General features: G+C 39.0%; 1 protein-coding gene across 1 annotated transcript in view; it reads right to left on the bottom strand.

Annotated features, from left to right (window-relative positions):
• ARHGAP15 (Rho GTPase activating protein 15) overlaps positions 1 to 20,418 on the bottom strand; it is a 323,268-nt gene that overhangs the window by 158,197 nt on the left and 144,653 nt on the right. The gene's annotated exons all lie outside the window — the stretch shown is intronic.

The following is a 20,418-nucleotide window of genomic DNA, read 5'->3' as shown; positions in this document are numbered from 1 at the left end:
TTTACACACACACACATATATATATATATATTTCACCAGAGGAAATCTCCAGGTATTTCACACAACAGGTTGGAGCAACCATTTCACAGATGGCAAAACTGAGGCCCAGACCTGTGCAGTGCTTTGTCCCGGGATTATTCCACAGATTCCGGGTGCCCACGGCCATGGAGCATCACCTGGGCACAACATCTTTGTTTGCAGACAAGTCAACCAAGGGCTGCATCACCAGCACTTTTGGAAGGGGCAGGAGCTCATTCTGCCCATGCTATAAGACAGCTCAGCTCCTGCCAGCTCTGGAACCAAAGTTTTGTTCTTATTTCACTGCTGTTAAAAGCTGCTTGTGCAAAATTTGGTGGTATCCACGCGTGGAAATGGAACATTTGGGTCTTGGTGTATTGGAGATGCAGGTTCAGTCCGAATGCTGGAATGTTCACTGGAACATGGATTATTTAGCACCAAATAGGGATTTCCTTCTGACCAGCTCTGGGAAAAAGCAAAGCTGTTATGACCTGGCACAGTTTGTTTATGTAAATACATTGACCTGAAGTGCTACTCTTTCCCTGCATCTCCCCCATGTCAAGAGTTTTTAGTGAAGCTAAAAAGAAACAGCAGATCCTCACCAGCCTGGGTACTCCCGGCATCTCCCTCAAAACTGAAATAATACCAGGGAAAAGAAAACCCAAACCAAAAAAACAACAGCCTAATGTCACATTAATTGTCCTATAACCCTCCCTTTATTGAGGAAATGCCTGCAAGGAAGGTTTCCAAAGTCATCAGCATTAAGGAAAATCCCGTCAGCGCAGCTCCAGCGGAGACATCCTGTGGGAGCGCTGCTGGGAATGTGGGAACGCTCCCCTGGCGTGGGCTCGGGGCTGCAGGGCTGCAGATGTTCACCCCATCCCCTCTGCACCCATCAGGGCCAGCTCCAGCCACCCCGCTGCTCCCCAAGCACCAGAATGAGTTATTCATTAGGGAAATCTTTATTCCCTCATTACTCCAGGACCATAACGTTAATCACCATTTGCACGCTCACCCCTCCCTTCACCAAAAGGAAATAAAAAGTCCAAGTGCAGCTTAAGGTGAGCAGCAGAAAAGAGCTGACCTCCATTTGGGTTCAAAATGTATGATATATCACAATTTATTAATGTATACATGCAGATATGAATTAGACTAAACACAGGCAACAATTCAATCTAATGCCTCTCTCCCAGTATAAACAAATCATTATTAAAATTATAAAATGGAATAACATTTTCAAAGTAAGAGCAACATATGTAATTAGATTTACTGTATTTTGAAGGCTTAAAAAGGACACAACATAGTTCAGCCTTCCGTTCAGTAAATTCAGGCTTTATTAAAATACAAGTATTCAGCACTGCATAAATATTTGCACTGTATGATATGCAAAAGAGATACTCCATTGCTAACAAGACCAAAGCAAAATACATGTTGAAAGTTTCTTTGTCTTGAATGTGTTATTTTGATAATCATATATTATCAGTGTTTTATGAGCAAATCTGTAAAAACAGATCATAGAATGGAGGGAAGAGAATTCATTTAAAATATACTTTCTGTAAGATATAGTTCAAGTCCTTTTCTTTCTTTCCTCAGACTAATCTTCAGAGTAACAAGACAGTTTCAAGAAGACTGCTACTGCTCTCTACAGTTTAAATGCATCCACTCCTTAATTACAGTCAGTAATTGACTTTGTTCTGCTCCATTCCAGTCATTCACAGGCAAGCAGTTCCAAAGGCTTTGGCTGGTAAATCCCATTTAATGTGCAGGTTTTCTATCCCACTTTTATATATTACCTCCTTAGGATTTCTGATAAATTACTCTTGGAAAGGATTGCTAAACCATATTTGCACTTTGAACAATCAAATTTTCAACACCCCTGGGAAAAGACATCAGTAAAGAATGCTGGTTTTGACTAAACCTTGTGATTGAACAATTTATGATCACAGCCCTAAATGATGTATAACTAACAACAAGCAGAAATTGTTCAATATTAAGGCCTGTTAACACACCATCCCTGTGTCAGGCACTGCTGAAATAAACAGAGGGGCTGGGGAAACAAATGAAAGACAAATCTGAGGGGGAAAAAAAAAAAGAAAATTAAGTGCTCTATCCAGAGCTGCCAGACTCCATTGTGCCAGGTACTTCACTTATTTAAATACCTCCCAAAATCCCTCTCTCTGTGCCATCATTTTTTGCAAAGGCTACAGTCCAGAATTAGCACTACCTTACCAGGCAGAATGCTGCTGCTGCTGCTGTCAGCAATAAACACCCTCGAGGACTGACAACTGGCATTAACCCTCTGGTTTGCCATGCCCTTCAGGATGGGGACAGGAGACACAGGGTGCCTCAATTCCCTCTTTCTCTCTACAGCACCAAGGCAAAAAAAAGACTTCAAAGCCTGAATCAACTGACATGGCAGTTTTGCAGGGAGCTGTAGCACAGCCCTGCTGCTAAGCATTGATCCTCAGAAGATATCGGCTCACCACAGGTAAATGTGTGCTAAATTCAATGCACTGCTGGGCTGCCAACACTGTGTGGGAAGTGGGGAGGGAGGCAGGTGTGAAACACTTCCTGATATTCTATTTGTGGCTTATTAAGCGTTTCTCTTGTCACCTTACAGAGCTGCAAATGGAGGGTTGAGCTTCTTTTGCGTGTCACCATAATGATGCACCAAGGTGGTGTTCAACAAGATCCTGTGTTATTAAACAGAAATGTACCTTTTTAGCTCCACAAAATACAGGACACTGTGTCTAATTAATGCCATTACCATTTTATAATATACAAATATACCTTGGAGGCTACCCAGAATCAATGGTTTTTAAAAATTTACAAATTATGTATTTTTCCTGTGCTAGGTTGTGCTCTGGGATATACTGCTGTGCCAGGACTTCCAAACCCTTACAGGTCATCTTTCGGAGCTTGTGTCACAGACTTTCCTTTCACAATATATCCATGCCAATGGAAAACAGCCATAGAAGAAGATCAGTGTCTTCTGTCCATGGTTTTCCTGCAAAGTTTGGTCTGGGGACCATGGCACCACTGTGAAAAACATCTCATTCCTGGTATCCCTCTAGTTCTTTACCAGTATACACTTTTACAGATGTTCTTGCATTTATTTTAGCTGCAGAACAAGGATGGAGGTAATTTCAGAAATCCTACTGACAGACACTCTATGGAGATATGGGAAAGGGTGATAAACTCACACAGGAAAACAAAATTCCAAAACCGTCTTATTGATTCGCCCACTTCAAAGTGTACTTATGCATCTCTGGTGGCCACAACTATTATTTGCAGCGATTAACTATTTTTAGACAATGCCAAGAACAAACCTTAATACAGGAAGTGAAGAATTCTGTGAGGAAGGAGAAACACAGCAAAAATTTTGGTCTGTATTGTGCAACAAGGAAAAAAGAAGAAAGTGAGCAGCCAGGAAAGTGTATGGCTTACGTATAGCTCAAGTATGAACACCAAAAATCCATGTCACAGTTCTTAATTCAGCCAAATACTGAAACAAGCCAATGCTCAACTCCCCCTGAAACTGGGACATCCAGAAAAATTGCTGGACTATCGAGGTGAGGATTCATATAACCAACTTCATATAACCGACTCCAACGGTTCAGTGTTGGATTGTTGGATGCTTTTGGACCGTGGAAACTTCAGCAGTTGCTAATCCAGTGCAAGATTCAGTGCAGAAAACAGAAATTTTTATGCCACCTGGGACTCACACAGCTTGTGGTGAACACTAAGTGATTTAAACTTGGATTGACAGATACCTCTGTGTGCAGAAATTCAATAAAATGTGTTCCTCTTGTTGCACTGTGCATTGGGATTGCTGCCCTTGATATGTGTAGGAAAAAAAGGAAATGTGAGTTGCTGGAGCATTTCTAGCTCCAAAGTTAACACTCTTCCCCCTTCCCACTGCTCCCTTCATCTCACCTTGCTCGCTCAAAAAGTGGTGGGTTTTTTTCTGATCGTGTTAATCAACCTGATTCCCCATAATGAAGAGAAATCTGGATTTTTCTCTCTGTTTTCCTAATGGAATGGGGTCTATCCATGCAATGCAGGACACCCCATTTACCATCTGCATGGCAGCCACCAGGGTTGGGCCAGGGAGGTTGTGAAAAGAGCCAAAAAGAAAGGAAAAAAAATAAAATAAAAAAAAAGAAAGTATATCTGTCTCTAAATATTAATTTTAAAAAATCATTACAATATAATAAAACTTGAGAATAAATACGCAAACCCTGCACACTCCTCTGTCCACACCCCCAGTAAAAGCAGAATTAATTTAAATTGGGAGACACTGTACTCCTTAGTTGTTCAATTAACTGGATTTCAATTAAACTGGGACAGAGCCATGCAAGTTTCTAAAAACATGTCAGAAGTCTAACTGCATTTCTGGAAGTTGATCTTAAATTCTTTCTCACAGATAATCCAGTCTCTTGGCCATGTTTATGCTGAATGAGTAAGCAGCCGAGAGGATAAATAAAATATCTCTCTGTGCTGTACCATAGTGAGCTGGGTCTAATATTAAAAAATGGCAACAAAAGGAAACAAAAGGCTCAGTCTTGAGCTGTGTTATACTGGTACAGCATCATGTATCCATTTCATGAGCCAGCCTATCAAACAGAGGTAGTCATGGTTATGCTGATAGTTAAATTACTTAAAGGACTCTAAGATGTTTATGACTACCAAAGAAATTTCATTATCAAGCAGATTGTCTGTCTCATATTACAGTCTGGCTTCACCCATCTCGCAGTCCTTTGGATGTCGAGCAAAGTTAACATTGAAGTGATGGGCAAATATCAGCTTGAGAGAAAAGGTCTTCAACCAATCTTTCAAAAAAAATGATATTTGTTAAAAAATTTGGTGAGAAAGTATCTGCCTTGTGTTCCCAATGTTGCTAGATGTTAAGTAAATATATGCTGATTGCAAAAAAGTTGCTTTGGCAACTCTCTTATTAAAATGCATTTGTAACCCCCATCTGTCATGAAAGTTTTGAAAAGTTTGTTTACTTTGGAGAGCCGCCTTATCCAGGGTTACCCCGGCATACAATGATAGCAGTCTTCAGAAGTTGTGTGAGGAACAAGCCACTAGGGATCCATTTTTGTTTTAATTGGCACACACAAACACTTTTCTGGTCTGTCAAAAAGATCAAGCTAATATGCATGGCGGGTGTTATATTCTCAGCTTTTGGGAGCAGTAAAGCTCCCTTTATTTAAGTAATTTAAATGATAGACTGCAAAAACTTTGCAAGTCAGAAAAATGTTTTATACTTTCTTTGGGAATATTTGTTTTAGGCAACAGAAAGTGTTCTACATATCTAAAGATGTTGAACCTTATGTTTTAATTACCCTGCTTTTTCCTGATTCTGTAAAAATGACTGTGAAAACCAAGGATTGCAAAGAGGCAACAAACAGATCCTGTGTTTTCACAACTTCTGCAATATTACAATTTGTGCGACTGAATACTGCCAGATGTTTATAGGTTATGTCCTAAGCTGTGTTGCCTTGTGGTGTGACTGCTTTGCACATCCACTCTCCTTGTGGGAACCTTTGTGGGGTCATCAAGTCAATGCAACCTCCTCATATATAACGAGGTGCTTCTTAGTGAAAATAAACTGAGGCTGGCATTACACACAACAATGGCTCCAAAATGGGTTGAGATGTTTCAGATTTGAGGGTGAAACTTACAAGAAACAAAAAAATTTACAATAAAATATATTGTACCAGTGGAGATTAAATAATTTTATTTCATGGTAAATTCCTAGGATTGAATCCTTCCACATAATTCAGCAATAAAATAATGAACTCTGTGATGGTTAAGAAGGAAAAATTTTTGAACCTGAAGTTTCCCTTCTTCTATGCCATAAACTCATATGACTTGCTAGTTTGTCTTGAAAAATTGCATTAATACTAACTAGGTGAGAATCATCTCTCTGCACTATGAGACAAAATTTTTCCTTTCCTTTCTGGCCATGATGAATCTCAGATTCAGAAGAACTGATTTTTATCACTTGTAAGGTAAATATTGAACCAAGAGGAGGTCTCAATTGAAGCTCATTAAGCCCTGAGAGACCAAAACTCCTTCTTGGGTTGGAAATGGAGCTTGGACTGGGGGTCCAAGAGCTTCTCTGGAGGGAAAGAAAGGTGCAGGGATATTGGGATGCTGTCACTGATTTCAAGGAACAACTTGTCCCTCCATCCACCAGTCCAGGTCTGTTTCTTTGCTGCCTTGGAGGAGTGTGAGAAGGAAGTGTGTGATGTTTGAGCAAAGGGAAAGGTAAGAAAGAGCAAACAACCTCTGCTAAACATCCAGGGGACATCCTGGGAAGTATTTCCTGCTGATCCCATACACTGCTAACATGCCCTGGGAGAGACAGCTGGAACACAGGGATCAGCCTGTGAGAAACAGGGGTTTCCTTCAGAGGATAAAGAGAGCAGGAAGGGCAATGTGAGACAGGCAGCAGATGACCCTCCTGGACGGCAGCCACTTGTGTGCAGCCTGCCGTGTGCCCCCTGCCCGTGCTGCCCTCTGCCCCAGCCCCACACCGCCGAGCAGGAGGGGTGGGATTCTGACAGCCTTGCAGCCAAATCACAGGAGATGGGAGTCACCAGGCTGGGGGAGCGAGAAAGAAATACCCCCACAAGTGGTAAAAGCAAGAGATAATAATTAAGACACAATTCAGTCGTGTCTGTGCATAGTGGGAAGTCAGGGAATAGACAATTGCACATTTTGTCCACGGATGAAGACTGAAGGCAGTGCATGAATACCCATTGCAAGCTACTTTTCTCCTTGGGGTAATATTTTACTGTTATTGCCTTTGCAATCTGAAGCCATACATTACACAGCCACACACAGAGATATTGGCAATGGTTTCTCAGAGAAGTCCTGTCTTTCTTAGCTTTACCAGCTGGACAATACCTAGTGATGAATGGTTCTCCTGTCCAATTTTATATGCATGTTATAACACTTTATGATGTATGTGAGTGAGACTCAACGTGATAAGTCCTTGTAACAAACAAAAATATAAAAGGGAGAATGAATGCTCTGCTTTCAGTTCAGGCGAAGATATATATTTAAAATATATATGTGCTGGGTGTAAAGATTTCATTTTGTTGACTCTTATTTTAGCCAAAAATTTATTCATCAGCAGCAGAGCATTTCACAGCTACATTATTTGCAAAAAGAAGCCAGTGCTGGCTCTTAGTATTTCATTTACTGGCACATATCTCCTATTAATGAATGCTGAGATTGCACAATAAGGAAAAAGAGATGTTGCTAAAGGTGTCTTTATACTTACAGTAACGTATTTGGCTGTGATTATAAGTGTTTGTAAAACTTTCAAGAATCGTTCCTTGTCTACTTACACTAATGAGAACACCTGGTAAGTTTAGAGATGCACAGGCTTATTTGCATTGAATTCAGGTTTTTGCATACTGTACATCACTTTTTGAAACAATTAGATGTTTACAGAGAAATATAGCCAACAGAAGAACAGCAGCTTGAATGCCCTCCAGCCCAAGTCAGCGCTAATCCTGGTCTGTGTGAAAAGCAGAAACCTGCTGAATTATAATACCGACACAAATTCAGTGAGCAGTGAACAAAAGTGTACCTGCAAATCCTGTGATAGCAGATGTTTCTGGTGGGGATTGCTACCTGCTGTTGAATAAAGCATCTCTTAGAGATGAAACAGCACTACTGAATGGGATTTTCATTGTTTATTTACCATTTCCTTTTCATTCTGATAGTTTCTTTTCCCTTTTTTTTTTTTTTTTTTTTTTTCCTTTTTTTTTTTTTCCTGGTGACTCAGAACCTGTGTACTCAGCATGTAGAACATGCGGTCATTCTCCAAAATAGCTGCATATGTAATTTTACTAACTTGCCAAAAGCCAGTACAGAAACACAAGATTCCTCCTACTGCTCGAGATCCAAGGCACTGTCTCTCCAGGAGAGGGATTTGTGGCCTGGGGCAAGAACAGGAGGTTCCTTTCTATAGAAACAGGTCTGCTGAAGGGAAAGTGCAATATCCTGCTGTGCCACGGCCATGCCAGCTATTGCTTTATAACAAAGTACAATATCAAAGTTGGTCCATGATCTGTAGATACACTCCACCAACTGTGCCAAGTTCCTGAGTGGGGCAGGCAGGAAAATATTCTGGTTATTATCTCCCCTTGCATGCAGGGAGCAAACCACACAGAACATCTTGGGTTTGCCCCCTTCCATCTTTATTTGTATGTAGCTACCAGGAAAAGCTAAGCAGGATGAAAAATGTTTTGAAGAAGGCTATTGCATCCATTCAAGAAAACAATCAAGTCCAACTACAACAACTGGAAAGATTTCTATTTTAATAAGCTATTTAGTTCTTTAATAAAACTGATGCTGATAAGATTTAGGATAAAGAGGGATGAATTTTGTAACCTAACTAAATTTTGGTTTCTCAGGAGTCACAACCTAGTTAGAAAGATGTTACGGGTAATACAGGTCTTTACTGAGCACAGGAGAATATGGATATTTCAAAACACAAAATCCTTGTATGGTCTGGGTTTGAAGGGAGATTAGAATCACTCTGTTCCAAACCCCTGCTATGAGCAGGAACATCTTCCACTACACGAGGTTGCTCAGAGCTCCACCCTAGAACAATTCCAGGGATGGGGTGTCAATGGAGTTCCCAAAAGACCAGTAGACTGTGAACCTCTCAGATGCAGTTCTGATATTTATTTTGTCTAGTAATGATGCTACATGAAGTAATAAGCAGCATCACAATACAGATAGTATGGAGACAGCTAATTTCAAAGCATAATATCACCGAACTTTTGAAATTAGAGATTCTTGTATTTTGAAAAAAAAAATATCTTTTTATGTCTCCAATTCATTGTGATAGCCTCAGACCAGTTTTCAAGGAGGATCCTTGGATTTTTTATTTGGACATTCTGGAACTGCACTGACAGCACTGGAACTGCACTGGCCTTTAAATTTATCAGCTGCTCTATGTGATACTGTAGTAATGACAGCAGGTTACTCAAAATGTTATTTAAAAATATCACATAACCAAAATATTTAATATCTCTTCACAATAGGTGTCTAAGGGGAGCTTTTCTAGGAAGGGGGAATATAGGTCAGAACTTAGGGAATTGCTTACAATAACTGATTTTGGTCAGCCAGAGGTCATTGGTTGAAAAACTACAGAAACGCTTGACTATGTAGCTCACAAGCAAGAGAACTTATTTAGATCAATTCTGTAATTTAAAAAATTAGAGTGAAATTAGGAAAACAACACAAGAATCGCATACCATCTCTCTACGTCTGAGTAGAGAGTTTCTGATGTGCATATACCAAACACCAAATATTAAAAGCAAATAAATTATTTTAAATAAACAGGTTTTGCAAGTATGGGAATTTTTTTTTAACCATGTAGGCGTTTCTCATGTATTAGAACATGATTTACACTTTGACATCTGTCAGTCAAGCTTCTGGCTATCACACTGGACAATCTGGAGGGGCACATCACAATGTGATGTGGCATGCAGAAAATCTGAAAAACTCCACTTTTCCAAAATAAAAATCCACCTTCTAGTTTTAAATAGAGAGAACGATTGCAAAATATTTGGCCATCAAGACTGTAAAGATTGAGGCTGGGTAATCAATAAGGTTTGTGGTTGAATTACCCACTGATAACAAGTAATTTCCTGCTGTCCTTGAGGGGAATTGGGAAGTGGATTTGGGAAATTTGGCAGACTCTCTCTCTTTCTTTTCTAAATATGCTCTGTTTGAAAGCCTGATATTCTATTCTTTTCTGTAGCAAGCTTTTGGATGGTGCAGTACAGGAGAATGTGGATTTGGGGTAACAGCTCATTCAAGAACTTAGGGGTCTAAATAAGGGAAGCTAAAAATCCACAAAATTGTCAAGGCCGGGAATGGCTGGGAATTTGGGGTTCAGGTCTTCTGTGCCACAATCACAAGGCCACATTTATCTGAATCCCTTCAACGCCATTATTTTTACTACACGTCTTGTTATTAATAAATACACACAGTACACATGGCAAGGAAATTGAGTGGCTTAAAACACATCATGGCCTCCTTGTCCAACGTGTCACCTTTGCACATCAATTCGAGCACTGTGGATGGTGTGCCAAGAGACTCGTGGTCATCCAGCCACCCAACCGCAGACCCATGAGGGTAATAACCAGGGCATCTCCCCACAGGCCCCTGACCCACATGTTCCTTGCCCTCCTCACCAAGCTGTCAGAAATTCTGGGTGTATTATCACTCTCCCCAAACTCAGCATCACAGGACAACTCGAGAGCAACATCCAGCCAGTAACGTGGACATTAAACTGTGAGGCAAAAGAGAAAGCCTTAAGGAAACTGGAATTTAAGACCTGAGTTTCTACAAGTGTTATGTTTCCCTGTCTTATAATCCATGACCTAACCCTTGCACTGTTCTGTTGCCACCAAGATAATTAAAAATGCTATCAGATTCTTGGTTCTGACAAAGGAAACCCATAAGCTACTTCCCAGAGATTTGGAGTAGTAACTCATTAAACCAGAGCTGGGAGAGCTGACTCTATTACTCGTGTCTATGAGCAGAGACATGTAAGTGAGTTTGAACTATAAACAGAACCAATTACATTAACATTTCCCAACGCTTTCAAGAATCAGACTTGAAGCTTTTATTTGTTTCGCGAAAACCGTGATCCGCTATGCTAATAAGTCTAAAAATTGATTAAAAGAAAAACATTCAAAGCAGAACCTGGCAGTAGAGCTTCTTATGTGCTTCCCTTTCATCTGCTGGAACACGGTAGCCCTGATTCAGCAAGGTACTTCATTAAGCAATAGGCAACGTGCAGAATCTGAGTGCTTGAGCTGTTTGCAGTCACAAGAGTGAAATGAGCAAATCAGCCCGAGCAAAAAATAGCAGAAAAGTTATATTTATTCACAGAGTGAATATTTCAGGGAACAAAAGATATGTTAGTGACAGTCAGTAAGAGCTGCATGTAAATTAACAGCAGAACCACAAGCAACAAAGTTAGCTGTCATTTGTAAGGGTAACAGCAAAAGAAAGCTGCACCTTCCAGCCCAACTGAGAGGAGACAATACCTCATCAAGGAATTAGAGGGGGAAAAAACCAAAAAATAATTACAAAAACCCCCCACTACCTATTGGTTCCTTCATTATTAGGAGCAAACCCACACTAGTAACCTTATATACCTACTTGGAGAACACAGCACCAGGAAAGAAAAACGATTTTTTTTTCAACTTGGCTGTATCAGTAAAAACACAGCCAGATTACCTTGAAATAATGAGGGAAAAATAATAACTTGGTAAGAAATTGTACCTAGCTTTCAGCTAAACTAATATTGCCAACAATCCCCACAACTCACTCTTTTCTTTCTGAGAACAGATGAACTGATTCTCTATCACAGCCAAGCTCATAATGTCTGAGATTAACTGGAAGTCACTCACTTAGAGAATGACCTTACGAAGAATTAAGCCATAAATTAGATACTGCCAGAACTTGAGAAATAAAAGAAGAAAAAATTGCTGAGAGTTTTTAGGTGTTGAGAAATTCAATTATACCATTTCATCTCTTATTGAAATGCAAACCCACAGGCTGTAAGCACAGAAACACACCATATTTAAACAAAGTGGTGAGAAATACTGAAATAGGTGAATATTTATCAAACCCCTCACTTAACAAAGAAGGAGCACTGATATCCATGCTATTTGGAGAGCTGCTTTTATCGAGGGAGGGAACAGGATCTCAGTTTCACGCTTTACTCCGAACGATAACTCATTCCCGCTTCTCGCTGCTTTTGCTCGCTGACAGGTCATTCACCTCACTACTGCCATGCGTTACAAAAATTAGCAACCAAGCAAATGAATCTAGATCAGATCCTATGTTTGAACTTGCTCATTTGCCTCCATGCTCTATTTCCTACTAGAAACCCGTTTGCTGCATCACAGGACCAACTTCACAGCCGACACGGAGCAAGAGAGCTGGAGAACCTTGTGAATTTTCCCAATGTATCAGACTTACAGAAACACCTGTGCTAAATAACTTTCTGCTGAGCTACTGTGAAAAGCTGCAGTGTTAAATAGCAATCACAGTTTCTGATTTTTCACTGAGCTGGTTACTCTTCTGCTAGAGTCCTCTGAGCTGTCATGTGGGGCGTGAATGGTCCCCATTTTAATCTGATTGCCTTTCTCGTTATTCAAATTGTTAAAGTCATAAATTTCTTTATTTATCTTGAAGTATCATTATATCAATACAATGGGAGTTGAGCAGCAGCTGATAAAGTTGAAAAAAATCTGTTTATAAATGCCTTTCACTGCTGAATTGAGACTGTTCATTCACTGACTACTTCAAGATAAGAGGGGTTGAGAAAAATATGAGGCATTTGATTTGATACAGGTTTAAAAATGTTATTTCTCTTTAAAAATATCTCAAATAGAGTATGAGAAAAGATGAATACTTTAAAATTAAATAAACTTAGAAAGTTGCTGCTGATCCACCCCTTATTAAGGATTGCAGCATTTGTGTAAGGAACAGCTCTGATTTCCATTTTACAAGAAAACTATGCCCTTAAATCTATGCAAGCAGTTAAAAAAGATGCATTTGCATGGATACAGAGCTCATTATAGGCTTTAAGTGTGTTAATGATTAGATGGAAAACTTGTTCAAACAAATTATTGACTCCAGTACTGAAGATCCGAGAGATAATAAAGTTCTGCAAGCAGGCAGGGAAAGTTGCAATTAGGTTTATTCAAGGAATATCTCACCTGGTGCTTCCCTAAGTGGTAAATAACAACAGTCCCACATCTGGGAGCAAATATCAATTACCTGCACATCCCTTCACACCTTGGGGGGAGAAGAAGATAAAACCACCCTGCTGTCACTCATGACAAAATTTTAAAAAAGGATTCACCTGTCATATCTTTAACCCCTTCACACGTGTTTGCTGCCTACACAAACCACTCTGCAGTTCTTCAGCTGCAAGAAAAGTCCAGGAAAGTGGGAATTGAGCTGTTGCTAATATTGATTTATCTTTAATGACGTGTCCATCACCATGAGTAGAAGACTGGAGATAGGTGTAGATGCTCCACTCAAGCTGGAGTGAGCCTAAACCAGCCAAACCTTTGAAAACTGGGAGAGAAAAAAAAAATGAAAGTCGAGAAAAATTTACCACTGCTGCTTTCAACCAAAATTTAAAGTAATTTCTGATTTTCCCCAGGCTCCAGGCAAGCGTGCACAGCTCATGGTATTTAAATGAAGCGCCCACAACATTTTGTGGCAACACGGTATTTTGTGGGAGCGAATGCAAAACACAGCAGCAGCACCACTGTAAACTTTGAAACATTTCAGAGAATATCAAGCCCCAACTGCGCTGCCAATACAGTTTTAAGTCAACCTAGCGAGTTAAATTATGCAAGCAACCGTTTCTCACACGAGTAGCTCCAATGGTTTCAGACAAGGGCGATATCTGCAATAGAAAGAGGATGCTCAAAAAGTATAAAAAAGAGTATTTTCCAGTGCAAAGGAGGTTGCAGCACCCAGACTCGTGTTTAGGTAGGTTTGCCCGCGCTCTCACGATTCTCATTTCCTTCGTGAACTGTGTTTCAAATCTATAATTCATATAAAGCGAGAATTTCAGTGTTTTTCTTGCACTAAACAGCCTATTGTGAATGGCTCCAGGACAACTCCCCCAGCCAGGTAATTTAAACTGCAGAAAAGATAGGCAGAGACATTATTTTCAACAAGGTCCCAAGGTGGCTTTCAATTCAGAAAAACAATTGACTGATGTTTCTCTGTTTGCTGCCAGGAAGCTCTATGTAGTATTTCTAGAGCTTTTTCTCTACTCTACCCAACATGTGGGCTCAGTGTCAAGCTGTGAGTTTGTAAATCTTTTTCAGCACTTACCAGAGCTCAACATGAATTATGGTATTGCCAAATCTGCTTTATGCAGCTTTTTTTACACGAGAAGAAAATGTATGATTTTATGGTCAAAAAGAAACATCTACATGCTTGCAGGGGGAAAATGCAGTTAATTGGGATTGAACCCCAGGAAAAAAATATTTCCCCCTAACCCTGCTTTTTTACTGCCTTCAAACTTTGGAAACTTCTGGGCTGTCAAGCTTTACTTGGTACACGTGGTTTTTCTCTGTACCTTTATTAACTATGCTACTAAGATTTTACTAACTATGACTTTATTGACTAAGCTTTTATTAACTTAATGCCTATTGGAAAAATCCCTGCTATTTTTGTGGATGATTCGCCCTAAAACATGCATTATTTTTTAATAAAATACCTTCCTTTTTGCTGAGGAACAGTTAGCCCAGGAGGTAAATCAGCCCTTTTGTTGAGGGCTAATAAACTTTGTGCGTGTGCATGTGTGTGCGTGTCTGAGTGACTTAATACCATTATAATAATATTATATGGCAGGCAAAAATATAATGAAAATGATAATTTGCCAAAAAGATTTAAAAAACACTGAGGTGTTACCTATCAAAAGTTCTCCTTCTGTCTATGATACAGCACAGATTGCAATCGTGACAGTAAATCTGGTGCTATTGTTAATGCCATGGCACTTTGGTTTTTGGCTTGCTTCAGTCCAATCTGTGACATGCTTGTGAATATCTTTCTTCTGTTCTGTCTGTATGGCATATGGATTTCTGGGATACAACGTCAGACCTATCCACATAACAAGTGTTCAGAGCACCTTATCATTTTAAAAAGCCAATTACTCAAAAAGACAAATGTGAAATGTTTCACATTTAATGATGAGCAAATCTGCAAAACAAATGCAATTTTGCTTCATTTGAAAAAGTTTAGTTTAACTGTAAATATTGCAATGGAGTCCCTAGCAATACACACCACGGGTAGGGACAGGCTCATTTTATGCATATTGTACATCATCACTGTCACTTAAATCTGCAAGATTTTCCATGCTAAGTTGTTTTAAATAAATAGAAAGAAATGAGATACAAAAGAGTGAAATATATGCTTCTGAATAGACTGTAAAAATGTCACTGCTAGCACTGAGCATTGGACACTTAAAAAAAAAATATTTTGAAAGTCTCTCCCAAAAAAACGAAAACTGCATATGTCTACAGAGGTAAAGGTCAGTAATGAAACAATTAACAGCAAAAATACCAATCCATTTTTTAGAAATATTTGTCAATATATAAAGAATGTTTTGTACTGCACAGAAGTGCTCAATTAATCCCGGTTTAGTGGCCGTATGTCAGATTCCCAGACTGAAATGATGTCAGCTGAAGAACTTAAATACACACAGGTTCAAAAGCAAGATTGTGTATAGACTTCAGGACGGCAGAAATTGCTGATTTTTGCTGCAGTGCTAATACAGCTCACGATTCAATTAAATTCTTAAAAATGTGCATAATGTACATGCTGGACCACTGCATTCAAAATACAGTGCAGTAGATTATTTTTTTAAAAACAGGCTATAGGTGTATATTTGTGCCTCCACGTCTGAAAATCTATAGGCACACAAAGACCTGCCACTGCTACAGATAATTTAATGCCTGTCACTTATCCAAATTGTAGGTACTGGGCACCAGAGGAAAAATTAAAATGGTTATTGTTAATAAGGGAGCATATTGGGCTAAAAGGCAGGGAGAACAGTGATATTAGTGGGAGTATTTGACTCAGCAAGACAAATGGATTTATATACAATATTTAAAATACATGGGAAACATATAAACAGATTTTTAATATTGGATATTTTTGTGAGTAATTTGATTTTTAAACCCCTTGCACTAAACTGAGAACATTAGTAACAAAATACTATACAACATGGGAAACTGAATGCAGCTGGCACTGGTAATTTTAGAAGAAACTAATCTTGATATTTATAACATCATGTAGCAAGCGGAACAGTTTTACCAGGCTGGGAATGTTGAAATACAAAAAAGTTCACCTTTCAGCTATTGTGCTTTAGTTCTACTGCACTGGGGAAAAAAAATATCAGAAATCAGCTGCTGCAATGCAAATATTAAGAAAGTTTATTATGATATATAGCCATGGAGATACCTTTTTTAAACTGCCTGTACATGTATTGTATTGTATATTAAATTTTTGTAATACAGCTCAGGGACTTTATATGTACAGCTGAAAAATCAGTTCATAAATTATATTTAGAAAGCCAGAAAATATGCTGAGCTACAACATTAGATAAGAACCTTGTTTTAAGTACATTCCTTTTAGTGTTTTTTTAAGCTTTTGATTTAGCTTTTGATGTTTTTACCTGTAGAATGCCAGATACAATGAACTAATAACTAAAACATAAAAAAGGGTATTTTCCCCCTTAATCCTAGAAACAGCTGTAGTAAAAATTTCCCCAAATAATTTTTGCTATTGCTGCACATCAATGAGCAGAAGTGTACATTTAAACCTGTAAGAGAATGTAATTCAGCTCCCAATTTCATTATGGTATTTAGTTTCTACGATTTTGGACTGCAAGCGGAAAATAAACATTCATAAAACATAACACACCAAGCCATTTCATAATTTAAGCCGTATAATATATTTAAATCCAAGTGATTCACATCAGAGGTTAATTTTTACCAGTATCTTTAATGTTCAGGAGTGATGAAGACAGAGGAATAGATGTTTTTGAAATGTAGGACTTTACTGAGTGCAGGGAGCTGAATTTGCAGGGAGCTGTGCAGGCTTTTAGCCTGCTTTTATAGTACGTGTTTTTGTTTTTCTGCTTCTCCCTTGCACACCCACTCACCAACTTCAGCGCTGCGCTGCAGATTTGAATGAAGTGAAAAGCTCAATGGGTAATTGTCAAAATACTTTCATTTCCCCCACTTTCACACAAGAACCAAATAAAGCCAGGAGAGTCTCCCGCTTCCCACAAACACCCAGAAATCGGCAGCATTCCACCTGGAGCTACCGAAGAGCACAGCTGAACCTCCCAGATCACAATCTCCCTTTTGCTTTTTTTCTTTTTTTTCAAATCCCAGAAATACACCTTGAAAGCAAACGCGTTTCTCTCGAGTTTCGGGAGCTGGTATCAGAAGTGCGCACCACCTAGCTCATGCAAAAATCTGTTTATACACGTTCTCTCTCTCTCTCTCTGCGCCGGTATTACAGAAAAGAAATGTCAGTAATAATCAAGCGAGGGTGCTGAATTAAAATCTGAAATCGCTAACAAACCGATCTGTACAAAAGTGTCAGTGTTAAGATTTCCAGACTGGGGGTTGTGCGACAGAACGAGGAGCTCAGACAGAAGAAAACAGCTCTCCACTCCAGTACTTTCACCCCGTTAATCTCACATGTGCTTTGCCACGGATTTCTTGCTATTTTATTTTTAACCTCTGCTACCTTGTGGAAAGTGGGCTATTCTGAGGGTGCTCGCAAGCAAAGCTCTGATTTTACAGATGGATGTAAAGCACTGTTAAATGAGAGCTTTAAGAAGGACTTTTTCAATTTACTTTGAGCTTAAGCTGAAGTGGTTTAATCACAGCTTGTACACATCTTCTTAAAAATTGTTCTAAGGCGGGGGAGAAGTAATAATCATGTAGGAAATCATCGCGACAGCTGCTGGCTCCCATGATCCCATTTACACTTTTAACATCACTAATGAAAACCTATCTGGGCAATACCTGTGTCAGAGAGGTGTCAGGTGGTCATTTGGCACAAGAGAATAGAAAGGAATTAGAGCAGCATTTTGAAAATGACTCACTTTTCTTTTATTTTTTTTCTTGTGTGTAGAGGGGTTGGTGGGGGATTTTTTTTGGTTTTTCTTTTTTTTCTCTTTTTTTCTTTTTTTTTTTTTTTTTGCACCTGTTATTCTAAAATTTCTTTCAGTTACATTTCAAAACACTACAGTTGGGATCTCCTTGCCAACCTGAGATGGCATAAGCCTGGGTAACAGAACAAAATGTGAGAAGGTCCTTCTGTCTTTAACGCCTGTTCACCAATGAATCAGCCTCCAATTAATCTGTTTCTTCAGTAGGAGTTTAATAAAAGTCAAGCACACACATGTTCAGTCTTGTTTAGTATTAAAGCTGTGTTAACATTATCTGCCTAGCCAGGTCAAAAATCTTATATAATTAAATGCCAGAAACCATTTCAGAATTTTAAGGGCTTTACAATTTTCTGTAAGTAATTGATTATGCAAGGCAGGGTAGTTTAAATTTAAAACACGATAGTGATGAGTGTGATGTCACTTTTCATTAGATATTTCAGAAAAGTTTGTTTCATGGCCAAAGTACACTTAAAACCTTACTTATTAGAATTACTATTTTGCATTTTTATGAACTAGGAAAAAAAAAAAATTCAGCAAGCCATATTTCCTTTCTACATCATGAAGTAGAAACTGAGTATCTTGAGCACACCCCGAATTTCCACACTGTCAGGCAGGCTGTCCCTAAAATCACAGTCTAGGTTTTGCCCTATTCAGCTGCACCTCTAACTTGGCTTGGAAAAGCCAGGTATTATAATACCAGGATTACATTGCATTGTCTTCTGGTGAAGGGAACCCGGCCATAAAAAGAGTTAAAAACCAGAGTCTTGGGTCAGAACATACCTATGGCCCAACACAGGCAAAGAATTTCCTTGGAGATATGTGAAGAAAGTCCAATCTCCAAATAAATATAATCTCTCTCTACTGATTAAAGTTTTGCTTTAAACCATTTAGGCATGGCTATGATTTCAGACTGACAAAAAGAAAAGGCTGAGACAGAAATACAAACCAGGGAAAAAAAGCCCCAACATATTAACAACAAACACGTTGCTAAGAAAGTGTGGAGCACGTCTCAAACTCTGTCCATAAAATCCACTCTTCATATCCCAGTCAGCAGCACTGAAGACACTGCTTCCAAAGAAAGTTACAAGCAATTTAGTTCCTGCTGCCACCAAATGTTCAGCACAAAATGTGGTTCCAGGCACTGTGCAGCATCCTCAGTCCTCTCACAGACACTTTCTGCGCCCAAGAGCAGAGAGGTAATCCAAGCTTTTTCCCCAGCTCCATCTCCCTTTGAAAGCTTCCCTTTTCCCCCCTTTCCCTTCCCCACAGCTGAAAACCAGATGCACTTCAGAGCTCTCCATACACCTCTCCATTGTCCCCAGGACAAAAATACAAACGTGGCATACTCTAAATGACAGAATGCAACGCATCACACAGATGACAACGTACAGCCCCATGGAGACAAAGGAGGAATTAGAAAAGTCTTAAGAATAAAATTTTAAAGAAAGTCATAGCTCAAGATACCAATAATTCCAGGTGTAGGGACAAAGAAAAAAAAAAGAAAATTTGGAGTTGTGTGCTTAAATACACTGGCTCGTAACATTAAGTTAAGCATCTTCATTATCTTTAAAGCATAGTAGAAGTAAAAAGGGAAAAAAGGGTTAAAAAGGGAATCTGAGGCACATGAGAGAAGGGGAAACAAAACAAACCAAAAAAGCTATTAAAAATAGAGCTACAGAAAACTAGGGATGCTTATAGCAACGGAGGACAGCCAGCATTGGGTAAACAAAGACAATTTTGGAAGTGGCACAGTAAAAATAGGTCAGTACTATATATAAGTAGAAATTAATATGATGGAAATGGTTTAACAAGCCAATATACTGTACTCTGTACAGTGCCACGATCATTAAGCTGGTGAATGGGTGCTAATGTGGTAGGAGGAAAGCAATGCATAAAAAGTCAAATCAATACAGCAAGAACACACCAGCATGAGAGCAGAAATAAAGACAATCTAAACCAACAGTGCTCTTACTACAGTTGCTCTATAAAATAAAATCAATATACAGGTAACAGAACAAGCAGCGTAGTCACAGTGGACTGAAATACAGGCAGGTATCAGTTTAACAAAAATGTGCACAAAACTCAGGTCATTCAATGTCAATGGGGTCAAAGTGGCTGAGCCATGCACAGGATGGAACAACAGAGCACTGCACCAATAAAGCAAACAATAACATAGAAACATCAGACAGATAGAAAAATAAAGGGAAGCAACCCTGAAAGATCCTTTAGCCTGACAAGCCCATGCCCAGTGACTTTAAAACATACAAGTTTCTGTTACTTTTTATTAAAAACATGATTAGACTAATAATTTTCAATTCCCATGACATGGACATCTGGTAGTCGTGACTAATGGAAAAAAGGCAGATGTCAAAGAACTTTAATTATGACCTCAAATGACTCTTAATATTCTGTTATTTGGTTTGTACTAAGAGAAAGTGAAGCACAGCAGTCTTGAGATGTGAGTACATGAGACCTTTGCATACAATGCTTTTATACTGGGCTTTACACACCTAAAACCATCTCCTGTGTGCTTATACTGGCCACTGATAAAATCTTTTATTTGAAATTTCCAGATTAAAAGCATGCTGCAATTTTTCTGTTCCTAATTTTTTTCAGCACTCATT

The sequence above is a fragment of the Ammospiza nelsoni genome, chromosome 7 (assembly GCF_027579445.1).
Source record: "Ammospiza nelsoni isolate bAmmNel1 chromosome 7, bAmmNel1.pri, whole genome shotgun sequence".
Lineage (NCBI taxonomy): Eukaryota > Metazoa > Chordata > Aves > Passeriformes > Passerellidae > Ammospiza > Ammospiza nelsoni.
The sequence above is the reverse complement of the archived record's forward strand: the minus strand, read 5'-3'. Positions and strand labels throughout refer to the sequence as shown.